Source organism: Balaenoptera physalus, assembly GCF_965194825.1.
Source record: "Balaenoptera physalus genome assembly, chromosome: 20".
Classification (NCBI taxonomy): Eukaryota; Metazoa; Chordata; class Mammalia; order Artiodactyla; family Balaenopteridae; genus Balaenoptera; species Balaenoptera physalus.
This window is the reverse complement of record NC_138901.1, coordinates 62,316,966-62,329,942: the sequence shown is the minus strand read 5'-3', so window position 1 is coordinate 62,329,942 and position 12,977 is coordinate 62,316,966.

Below are 12,977 nucleotides of genomic sequence, written 5' to 3'. Positions count from 1 at the left end.
CTTCCAACTGTCTTGGAAAAACTGAGGTGATCCTTCCTCAAGGCAGCCACTGTGTCTGGCACCTCCATTACAGCAATTGCCAAGCTGTGTTTTGTTGTTTACACCTAGTGGCCAAACCCAACTTGTAATCAAAGCTATCTTCATATTCCCCGAACCTTGCACAGCGTTCAGCATTTGTGAATGCCCAACAAATACTTTTAAAGGTAATTCATTTACAGAAAAAAAGGAGAGTAGTAAATAAGGAGATAGAAATGTTGGACGTGCCGCAGATAGAAGGGTAGATGGGGCGGGGTGGGGAGGGGGTTCAATAACTGGGTAGAAATCTGAGACAGAGAAAAATATACTAAAACAGTGTTTGGATATTTTAAATAAATGTTGGCTTGGATATACAAGGAGTAATGGTAAAATTGTTTTTTTCTCCATTCCTGAAGGTTTGGGGTCTGAGAGGTCAGAAGTGTAACACTGTACTATGCCTAAACAAAGCCTCCGTTTTGTCATCAGCGAGAGAGGGGGAAGATGCCGGGGGAGCCAACAATGGCATTTTTTACACCCATATTTCTGGTCTCCAGCGAGTTGAGTTTGCCAGGGAGGGAAGCCCTGGGGCCAGACATCATGAGTCACCTAGAGGAGCAGGGGTTACCCCAGGGGCAAAGATTATAGAGCTCTCCACCTTCAGACAGCTTTTGAATTTTACCTTGGAAATTCATTCCTTCAAATATTTAAAAATATTCCCCAGGTACCTGCTGCATGCTCGATGGGGAGGTACCAGGCATCTGGAGACTACTAAAATATGATCCGTGCTCTTACCAAATACAGTCTAGTGGAGAGATGTGAACATCAGGTGATAATCCCAGTAGAACTCAATAAGCCACCAAAGTGCTGTGGACACAGAGACAGAAGACGAACTACATTGGTTAGATCAGGATCCAAAGCATAGAACGGAAACCCTCAAAATAACAGTGGCTTCCACAGGATAGAAGTGTATTTCTCTCGCACATAAAGAATGTCCAGAAGTGGGCAATTCAGAGCTGGTATGAAGGCTCTCGGGCATCAGGAACCCAGGTTTTTGTCTCCCGCTCCACCATCGTCAAAGTGTGGCTTCCTCGTCCCCTGGTCCTCCAAGGCCGATGGAACTTCAGCCAGGGCATCTGCCCTCCAGGCAGGAAAGGCCAGCCCCTCACATCTCAGGCAGCTCTTTTTTTTTTTTCTTTTTTTTAAACTTTTGGGTTTTATTTATTTATTTATGGCTGTGTTGGGTCTTCGTTTCTGTGCGAGGGCTTTCTCTAGTTGCGGCAAGCGGGGACCACTCTTCATCGCGGTGCGCGGGCCTCTCACTATCACGGCCTCTCTTGTTGCGGAGCACAGGCTCCAGACGTGCAGGCTCAGTAGTTGTGGCTCACGGGCCTAGTTGCTCCGCGGCATGTGGGATCTTCCCAGACCAGGGCTCGAACCCGTGTCCCCTGCATTAGCAGGCAGATTTTCAACCACTGCGCCACCAGGGAAGCCCTCAGGCAGCTCTTTTAAGCAGCCTTCCTTCCAGAAAGTTCCACGCAGCATTCCTGTTCCTGTCTCGGTGGTCAGACCTTAGTCTCCTGGCCATACCTAACTGTGAGGGTGGCTGGAAATTGCTTTTTTTTCCTTTTCCGATCAGCAGAGGTCCCAACTACTAGTTAGGGTTCTATTACCAAGGAAGGAAGCGGGAATGGACGTTAATTCGGTTAACCTGCAGTTTTTGCCACACTAATCTCATTTCATGGGTTCTGGGGAGTCCTTTTGGATCGTAAAATGAACGTTGCTTAAGATTCTATGTGCCTGCCTCATAAAGGAAGGAACGCGTGAATTGTAGGTGTCGAGACTGGGCTTTTGGAGGAGGTGGGAGGTGGCAGAGTGATGGAGATTGCAGTTAGGGATTTACAAACTGGTTTTGATGCATGAATTCTGATGCATACCCCTCCTCCCCTCTGAGACAGAGTGAAAGGCCCAGGAACATGGCAGATATGCCCAAGTCCCAGGGCAGAGCTCCCTGGGAAAGCTGAATGGGTGGCTGTAGCTTTGGTCCGGAGGCCACACGGGCTCTAGGAATCTAGGGTGGTCCATGCACAGCAGACAGGACTGGACTTACTCACCCAGGCTGGGACACAGAGGGCTGGGAACAGGGAGACCCCGGGCATGGATGTACTCCACCTCCCCCATCAAACATGACCCAGTGAATTTCACAGACTCTCCCACACCAGATCAGCAACCCCAGCTCCTGTGGAAATCACAGGTTGTAAACTGGAAGTTTCAATGATTCTTTGACCTCCGGGCTGAGGCTGAAGTGTGGGGACAAAGGGAAAAATATTTTCCCTTCTTATCAGCATCTAAGTGAGTAAGAGGGTGGATGGCATGAGGTGTAGTAGAAACGGCACTCGACCAGGACCTTACGCAGATGATTGAATTGCTCTGAACTGAGTCTCCTTCTCCATGATAGGTGATAGTCACTTCTGCTCTCCCCGCCTTGCATTTGTTGCGATGATCTTACTGTTATTTCCAGGCTTTTTTCTTGGTTCAAATTCATAAGAGAGAGAAGCTGATGGGAAAATATAGGAACATGAAGAAAATTCATGCAGTGAATATTTAAATATTCAAACAACAAATAAAGAAGTACAAACAACTGTAAAAAAAAAAAGGAAGCCCCAAGAATGAGGGCAGGAGAAACTAGAAATCACAGGGTAACACGAGGTAGATGGGTATGCCGGGGAGAACAAGGCAAGTTATGCTGTTGTTTAATAGCTAGCCTTTGTTTAATGGAGGTATGATTCACAGAAACAAATTTAAAATTTTTTTTAATTTAATTTTTTAAAATTGAAGTATAGCTGATTTACAATGTTGTGCTAATCTCTACTGTACAACAAAGTGACTCAGTTATACACATATAGACATTCTTTTTTTTATATTCTTTTCCATTACGGTTTATCACAGGATATTGAATGTAGCTCCCTGTGCTATACAGTGGGACCTTGTTTATCCATCCTATATATAATAGTTTGCACTTACTAATCCCACACTCCCAGTTCTTCCCTCCTCCTTCCCCTTCCCCCTTGGCAACCACAAATCTGTTCTCTATGTCTGTGAGTCCGTTTCTGTTTTGTAGATAAGTTCATTTGTGCCATAATTTAGATTCCACATATAAGTGATGTCATATGGTATTTGTCTTTCTCTTTCACTTAGTATGATCATCTCAGTTGCATCCATGTTGCTGCAAATGGCATTATTTTGTTCTTTTTTATGGCTGAGTAATGTTCCATTGCATTATGTATATATGTACCACATCTTCTTTATTTAGGTTGTTTCCATGTTTTGGCTATTGTGAATAGTGCTGCTGTGAACATAGGGGTGCATGTGTCTTTTTGAATTATAATTTTGTCTGGGTATGACATAAAGAATTTTTAAGTTCTTACACATACATACCCACATACCTACATACATATAGTATATTCATGAAACAATCACCACAATCAAGGTAATGAACATCTTCAACACCCACTAAAATTTCCTTGCCCCTCCCTCTCATTTCTCCCTGCCCCTACCCTGTCCCCAGGGAACTACTGATCTACTTTGTAATCATTATATGTTTGTTTGCATTATCTGGAATATTATACAAAGGGAATCATACAGTATAGTTTGTAGTCTTTTTTTGTCTGACATAACTATTTTAAGATTCATCCATGTTGCTGCATGTAATAATAGTTCATTCCTTTGTATTGCTAAGTAGTATTCCATCAGATGGATAGACCACATTTAGTTTATTCACCCACCTGTTGATGGGCATTTGGGTTGTTTTTGATTTGGGGGTATTAGAAATAAAGCTGTTATACACATTTAGGTTTATGTTTTTGTATAAACATATGCTTTCATTGCTCTGGGATAAATACTTAGACACAGACTGGCTGGGCCATATGGTAAGTATATGTTTAACTTCAAAAAAATTGTTCAGTTAGTATAGCAAATAATAGAAACATTCCCTCCATGTTACCGGGATGATAAAAAAAGCAAGGAGAAGCCAAAGACTGAGAAATGTTTTTAAATATTTGCTAGCTTTATATAAAATGAGATACCATTGTTTTATTTTTCACTACTCTTTTGCTATTTATTCATTAAATAACTGCCTTTATTTTGGTTTGACTTTAATTATGAGTGAGATTTAGCATCTTTTAAGTGGACTGACCATTTGTGTTTCTTTTTCTCTGAAATGCTTGTTTGTTACTATTTGCCATTTTTCTATGGGATTGTTTGGCTTTTTGTTGTTGATTTGTACGATCTGTTTATTAATTAATATTTACATATATGTTTCACATGATGTGCAGATTTTTTTTTTTTTTACCAGTTTGTTATTATGTTTTGTTGACATTTTTTTCACATAGGAGTTTTACATTTTTCCAGCAGGATTGTGAAGGGTGAGACTTGGAGATAAAGGTTCCAGGTACTTTCCTTTGGCACTGATGGGCCACTGGGATGAGAGGAGGGTTCTGGACGTTAGGAGAAAGGATTCAGGACCATCTGGGCTTGTTCAGAAAAGGTTTATGGAAAGAGAGCAGGGCTGCCATTTGAGGGGGTAAAATAAAGGAGCTGGTCCAGATGACAGCTGGAATCTCTTCCAGTTTCAACATTATGTGCAGCTGGTGTGCGGAGCCGTCACCTTGCCATGCATCTGCTGCTGGGTTTCTTTCGATGGACAGAATCAGGACAACCACCCTACTCCAGCCAGCCTTGAGGTTCAGGAAGTGTCACCCCATTTTCAACTCTCCCTCAGTTAGCTCTTCTGCATGTTTCCCTTTAATGGTCAAAATAGGCAGCGTGTGGGGAAGGGACAGGAAATTGCACAAAACCCCTCAGGTGATCCTTGCTGTCTGGGGTTGGCTGGGCGGCAGAAAGGCAAGACCTCTTCTGCTTTGGAGCCTGATGGGTTTGGCCCCAATCCTTGCTCCGTCCCTTGCCAGCGGTGTGACCTCAGGTGGGCTCCTGAAACTCCGTGGGTGTCTATTTCCTCTTCCGAAGCATTTCCTTCTCTGCCTCTCTCCTGGATTATTGTGAGGGTCAGTGAACAAATATGTACCTTTCCACCACCTATGTTATATTATCATATAATAAAAATCCAATGAATACAAATGCGTGGTGCTTAAAATAAGGGCCTTGCATCTAATAGGTGCTTCATACATACTTGTTGATGAAAGGGGTACATGACGTGGGAAAGGGACTACGGAGGGTTTTCAGTGGTGCAGTATTTTGGAGGCTGACCTAGTACTATGTATTAGTAGCCTTAAACATACAAACCTTTTCATCCAGCAATTCCGGTTCTAGAAATATTTTTTTCTAAGAAAATAACTAAAGGATATATAAAGATATTTGGTGCCACGTTGTTCATAATTGTGAAAAGAACTGACAACATTCTACGTGCACAGTCATGGGAGGCGGGTCAAATAAAGTCTGGTTCTGTCCCAGTGGATTTGTGTCTGCAAAGGCTCTGTGGAAGCATAAGGCTTGGTTTGCAGAACAGGCCTTGGTGCCGGCGATGAGGCCTGGCTCTGACGCCTGCCGGCTCTGTGGACTTTGGCGAGTTTACTTAAGCTCTCAAAGCATTAATTTTCCCCTTTGAGAGTGGTTTTAAGGATGCCAACCTCGTTGGGTCAGGAAAATCGGACAGGTGCTTGGGACGGCTGCTGGCAGGCTGCCAGGGTCCCAAATGGCAGGCGTGATCAAGTCACATGAAAAGATGGAACACAGCCAGTGAAATCAGCTGAGCTACCAAACCATATGATTACTTGTGTGTGTGTGTGAAAAATAAATACACATATAGAGGTAGAAAAATTTTGGAAGGATATATGCAAACTCGTTGATAGCGGTTATCTCAGAGGGCGTGTGGTGGGTGCTTTTTAGTTTCACCTTTCTGTTCATTTGCGTTTTCTGTTTTCTACAATGTACTATGATCATCTCTGCAATAAAAGCACATGCAAATTGTACATATGGCGTCATTTCTGGGGTCTTTGGGGAAGGAGTTTTGTACTGTTTGGCGTAGTTTGATGATCTGCCATAAAGGCAGATTACCTGATGGGCCGTTTTATGTAATCTGAGCAAAGTTGATCTGCTAAGAGGCGGCTTCATCCTTTTTGGATGAACTTACATTATTTTCCCATCAAGGGACTTTGGCCGCTCACTCCTCGGGTAGGGCTGGGGATGCAGCTTCCGAGTCACCACGGACAGTGCTCGCTGGCAGGTCAGTAACGACAATAAAAGGTCATGAAGAACCTAGTGGCAAGACGGGAATAAAGACACAGACCTACTAGAGAATGGACTTGAGGACACGGGGAGGGGGAAGGATAAGCTGGGACAAAGTGAGAGAGTGGCATGGACATATATACACTACCAAATGTAAAATAGATAGCTAGTGGGAAGCAGCCTCATAGTACAGGGAGATCAGCTCGGTGCTTTGTGTCCACCTAGAGGGGTGGGATAGGGAGGGTGGGAGGGAGGGAGACGCAAGAGGGAGGGGATATGGGGATATATGTATACGTATAGCTGGTTCACTTCGTTATACAGCAGAAGCTAATGCACCATTGTAAAGCAATTATACTCCAACAAAGATGTTTAAAAAAAAAAAAAACGACAATAATAATAGCTCACATTTTGTCTGCCAGGCCCTGTCCCAATCAAAACAACCCTATTATACTATGATACTATGATACTATTATTACCTTTATGAGGTGGGTTAAAAAATGAAGGCATAGAGAGGTTAAGAAAATGCCCACAGTCTCAAGGCTACTAAGTGTTATAAGCAGGAACTACTACATTCAAGGGCACTGCCTCCCAGCTAGAGGGTCCTGACGGTGAAGCACCTTGACAATCCCCCCGGGCAGCTTTGTTAGTCGATGGATCCTGTGCTAGTTTCTTCATCCATAAAATGGCGAGATTAATGGTGCTCCTTGCGATGAATCCACGAGCTAGTGCATAGAAAGCACTTATCACAGAGCCCGGATGAAGTCAGACTTGACGTCCTGTATGTGTGGCTCCGTTTCCCGCTAAGCTTGATGGCAGAATCCTCTGCAACAGGGCTCTGAGGGACCACACCCCCATGAGCTAGAGCTGATGCAGCAGATTCTCTTATCTGCCATCTCTGGGCTAGCATTTCCTAGATGTTCTTACGATGTTATTTCAAACAATAAAAATGCAAGCTCTGGTTGAATACGGCTGTCTTTCCCCATTCCTGTGCTGAAGCAAACTCCAACCATAACCCTCGTGCTGTCTTGCCCTTCTCCTTCCCCAGGGACAGCTCAGATGTTAATAAGCATGGTGATCCTGGTGATTTTCATTATTTTGATACTATCGATAAACCTGATTTTTTGGATTAAGGTGCACTTAAAATTAACAAATGAATTTGTACGGTTTGTATTTGAGATGACTATTCATAACGTTATTTGTAGTTTTTATTTTGTCTCTTCTTTCTCAACTGCAATCTTGTCCTACATTTCATCATTACACTTTATTTTTTCTTGTGATGAGATACAGTATTATTAACTCCAGTCACCATGCACAGTGAATTTGCAACATTTCAGTCTGCAAATTCAACCTTGAAAAGAAGTTTATTGATACTCTAAGGAAACGGAATTGTGATGTGGGTGAGCTGTCACCTGATGGTCGTTCTTTGGCTCCACAATTCAGACTGTAAGGCAGGTGTGTTATCTGAGATTTACCTAGAGATTAAACAGCCGTGTAGGACCCAGTGAGTCATGCCTTCTGACTTCTGGGCCAAATGGGTGTAGCCACATGTTGTGTAAATATCAGCGTCACTCGTTTTCCTATTCTTCTAGCGAGCAGAATATTAAGGTTCATAAAAAGAAAATGATATATCAAAGTCCAGTGGAAATAAGTTATGACAAAAGCGAGAGGGTGGTATGCTCAGAAACGTCTAGAAACTCACAGCTGTGTGGATTTTTGCGCTTTTTGCCGGTGATTTTGCGTTTAGAACGGCTTCCAAGAATAGCGCTGAGATGCTGTCCAGTGATCCTCAGTGCAAGTAGGCTGTGACGGTCCCTTATGGAGGAAACACACGTGTTAGGGAAGCTTTGTCGGCCACCTGTTGTAGTGCTGACGGCCATGAGTTTAGTGAATCAACGATGTATATTAAAGTGTCTTTAAACAGAAACACACATAAAACAAGGTTATGTGTCGATTGGTCGATGAAAGTGTTGTCATCAAAGGCTCCCAGGAGCCTAGCCCTATATTTCCCCCAGGAGCAAAGGTTCAGGATTCGCTAATTCAGTGTTCTCGGTGACTTTATAAAACAGAACTGCCGTGAATAACAAGAATCAGCTGTACTCATATTGATTATATATTGATTATCTGTAACTCAAAATAACTAAACTTCAACCGCATTAATATATTTCATCATAGTGAAGACCCTCCAGCAGGATGGGAATGTGACTCCACAATTCTAACGAACTCAGGGCCCCCTCCCTTGCAGGGTTGTGAGTCGTGTAAGGATATTTATTGTGAGCCCCGGGGGAAACACAGTGACTGAGGAAGGGCAGCTATTCTGAAGATGGTGATGAAGACATTGTGAATCGTTTCAGGTGGGTCAGGATGGACCCGTGAGATGACTTTCAGTGTAGGCATGAAACCCACAACCTGTTCCTACCCTCCCACTAATAAAAAGTTCAAACTTCATAAGAATTAAGTTATATGCCAAAGTCCAGTGGAAATGAATCACTAGAGGTGAAACACCCAAAAAGTATTCTGTACAAGGTAAGAAGGTGAATTTACCACCTAGGAAGGGCCCAAGTATGTCTTATTGTGCTTTATTATTATTTTGCAAAGGCTTTGCTCGTACTGTTTCCAGTTTGACAGCTGAGAGTTGGTTCAGTTCAACTGAAATCACTGTGCATCACTCAGAGATTTGGATTTGCTCCTTTGTATGGTAGTTGGCTGGAATCCAGCCTTGAGACAAACCATGGTTGATTTTCACAGAAGTAATGCTGCAGAATTTTATGTTTCTAGAACTATAGGAAAGCGTAGATGAGGATTCCTTTCCTCTCGTTATTTGTGCAGATGAGGAAGTGAAGGCCCCCAGTGAGTGAATGAGAAGCCCCAGGAAGAATAGAAGGATCGCATGCCTTCTATTCAAGGTTCTTAGGAGAGTTCATGGAGCAAATCCTATCTTCTTGGACAAAAGGAAAGCTAGGGCGTCCCCTCTAGAGTGGACACTAGGACACTAGGGTGTGCCCTGTCCCTCTTGCCCACTCTGCCCAGTGGTGGTCAGCCCTAAGGCATCTGCCCTCGGCTAATGTCCTGGTCGTCAAAAAGTGCATTATTAGGGACTTCCCTGGTGGCGCAGTGGTTAAGAATCCACCTGCCAATGCAGGGGACACAGGTTCGAGCCCTGGTCTGGGAAGATCCCACATGCCGCGGAGCAACGAAGCCTGTGCGCCACAACTACTGAGCGTGTGCTCTAGAGCCCGCGAGCCACAACTACTGAGCCCATGTGCCACAACTACTGAAGCCCGCACGCCTCAAGCCGGTGCTCCGCAACAAGAGAAGCCACCGCAATGAGAAGCCCGCACACTGAAACGAAGAGTAGCCCCAGCTCGCTGCAACTACAGAAAGCCCGTGTGCAGCAATGAAGACCCAACACAGCCAAAAAAACAAAAACAAAAACAAAGTGCGTCGTTAATACGGTCAGCCCCCTTCTGAGTGTACATGATTAGCTCAAAATGAGACTAAAAATACGTGGATCAGTGCAAATCCCTCCAAGTTGGAAAAATCTTTCTAAGCACATCCTCCTAATCTTGGGCAGTCTCTTCCTCTGTGCCCTTGACCTAATTGAAATAGGTCCATTTACTGCCCACTAAGTGCCGGCTTCTGTTCTACAGGACTCCCCACTGTCCATCACTGGATGCTGGAGAATTTCTGTGATGGAGGCAGTGTGGTCGTGGCCACTGTAGAGCCGAGGAAAGCAAAGCACAGAGCTGTGCTCATCTTACATCTTTGGTCAAGGAGGCAATATTCCGACCTGGGCCGTCTTACCGTGCGGTGGATCTGATGTCCAGGTATAGCGCAGGTGGACCTGGATTAACATTTCAGGCCTGCCAGTTGACCTTCATCCAGCTACCTAACCACTTGGATCATCATTTCCCCCAGTTCTAAAGCAGGGATAATGATAAGTACGTAGTGAGCAAGTCTTATTGTGTGTCTGTCATTAGAAAGATGCAACACAGTTTTAAGGTTATTTAGCTGTGAACCAAATGGCCACATACCTATTTCTGTGTGTCATGAGGGAACGGCGTGTAGGTGTCGGGTGAGTGAAGATGGAAAGATGTCTCTCTATGGCTCTATCTAAGTGCATTCACAAAAGAACCCACCCAGCTTTCTAGAGAGATCTAGAGCTTTTTAGAACAATAAGTCCTCAACCATCAAATCAGCTCTTTTGAAAGCGGCACCTTTTCTTGAGGAGGTATTTTCTCTCCTCCTCCTTGGGTAGACCGCGGTCCACGAATTCCTGGAATAGTTTCGCTGTAGAAGCCGAGATCCGGGACATCTACAATCGAGTCCCTGGTCTGTGCTCACTCCCACTGGCTGGAATTTTTTATGGGAGTTCGGACAAAGGCCATTTTGTGGTGACTCCCTCTGCCCCCTGCCCAGAACTGGCTTGGCTGGAATGCATTAATTGCTGTGAACAAAAGGATGCCTATGTCCTCTCTACCCCATGGCTGTGCATTGATTCTTTATGGCGTTGGTATCAAAACTGTGAGTGTTTCCTCTGGACGGTCTGCTCCCAGACACAGGACACAGCCGTGGGTCTCCTGTGCTCCCGGGGACGTGCTTGTGAGGCTGGGGAAGTGGAAAATGATGAGCTTCACTCACCTAGCAGCCTGGGGGGAAGCACCTCCACTGGCCATAAGGTCCCCTTTGTCTGTTTGGGCCCATGTCCCGGGCACTAACTCTACGGGTCCAGCCCAGCATGGGGAACAGTCACCACCTTGCAAAGATATTCAGTCCACCCACTGGGTGTTGTTGGCCTAAGAAGAAACCTGGTCCTACCCAGAGAGGCTTCTCAAAAGGAGACAAAGGAAGGATGTGAGGGGGTGGGCTGAACACCTGTATGAAAGTTTCTTGAAAGAATAACAGCACGAAAAAATAAGATGGCACGCCATGAGCCAGTAAGGATGGAGGACAGTTTTTGAAGATGCAGGGGGTGGGCAACCAGAATAGCAGAAAAGCCAAAACACGGAACAATCCATTGAAAGGCTGCCATGAGATGTAGTGATCTGAGGAAGCCCAGAGTCTCCAGGCAGAAACACAGGCTCAGGTAGGAGACCCCTAGTCTTACTTTAGGGGTATAGTTGGAAGCTGCCTTTGGAAGGTGAGCTGGGCTAGGCAGCCCCCTTTTGCAACTCCTACTTCAAGAAGCAATGACTTCTGTCCACTGACTAGGATAGTGAGAGTGCGTACTTGAGGCTAAGAAGGAAGGAAGTGTCCCCAGAGGCTACCGAACCCAGGGAGGAGTGGAGACCTGCTCACACCCAGAAAACCCCTGCCCACAATCCCCTATAGTGAGGGCCACAGAATAAATGGGTCTACAGGCAAAGAGGGAATCCCCCAAATGAAGGGAAGCACAAGCATCACCGGCCTTTCCAGAAGATCAGCCTCATGAAAGAGAACCACCAAGATTAACAAGGGGGAAAATCATCCCCCTGCCAATAGTAAAAACAGAAAAACACTTTAAAATATAGATAATTATTATCTTATGATGGGCTAATTGGGAGGAATCATCACAACATAATAATGACTGACGTTAAAAAAGAATCAACTAGAAATTTTATAAATTCAAAATAAGATAATTTTAAAAATCCTTCAATATATGGAATGAGTAACTAAATATAAAAAATAAATCCAGACACCAAATGGTCAAAGCAAGAAATTCTCCCTGATTTGGGGGGAGTTCCCTGGTGGTCCAGTGGTTAGGACTTGGCGTTTTCACTGCCATGGGCCGGATTCAGTCTCAAAAGTTTACAGACTGTACTATTCTATTTATGGGGAAGGGTAGGGGGCAAGGATAGTTTGGGAGTTTGGGATTGACATGTACACACTGCTATATTTCAAATAAAATGCCTTTCCATGACAAAAAATAAATTAATTAAAAAAAGAAATTCTCCCTGATTTTTAAAAAATTTAGATTAGTTTTTTAAAAAATTGAAGTAAAATACACATAACATAAACTTTACCATTGACACCATTTTAAAATGTACAGTTCAGTGGCATTAAGTACATTCACATCATGTGTCACCGTCACCACCATCCATCCCTAGAACTCTTTTCATCTTGCAGGACTGAAACTCTGTCCGCATTAAACACTAACTTCCCATTCCTGCCCCCTTCCCCCGACCCAGGCCCTGGAAACCATCCTTCTACTGTCTGTCTCTACGAATTTGACTACACTAGGGACCTCATATAAGTGGAGTCCTACAGTATTTGTCCTTTTGTGACTGGCTGATTTCATTTAGCATCATGTCCTCAAGGTTCATCCATGATGTAGCATGTGTCAGAATTTCCCTCTTACCTATGGCTGAATATTATTCCATTGTAAGCATACACCACTTTGGCTTACCCATTCATTTATTGATGGACACTTGGGTTGCTTCCACCTTTTGGCTATTGTGAATAATGCCTCTATGTCCTGGATTTTTATACTATAGAACAAACAGATGAAAGAATGAAACAGGGACTTCCCTGGTGGCACAGTGGTTAAGGATCCGCCTGGCAATGCAGGGGACATGGGTTTGAGCCCTGGTCTGGGAAGATCCCACATGCCATGGAGCAACTAAACCCGTGTGCCACAACTACCAAGCCTGCGCTCTAGAGCCCGTGAGCCACAACTACTGAGCCTGTCAGCCACAACTACTGAGCCTGCACTCTAGAGCCCGTGAGCCACAACTACTGAAGCCTGT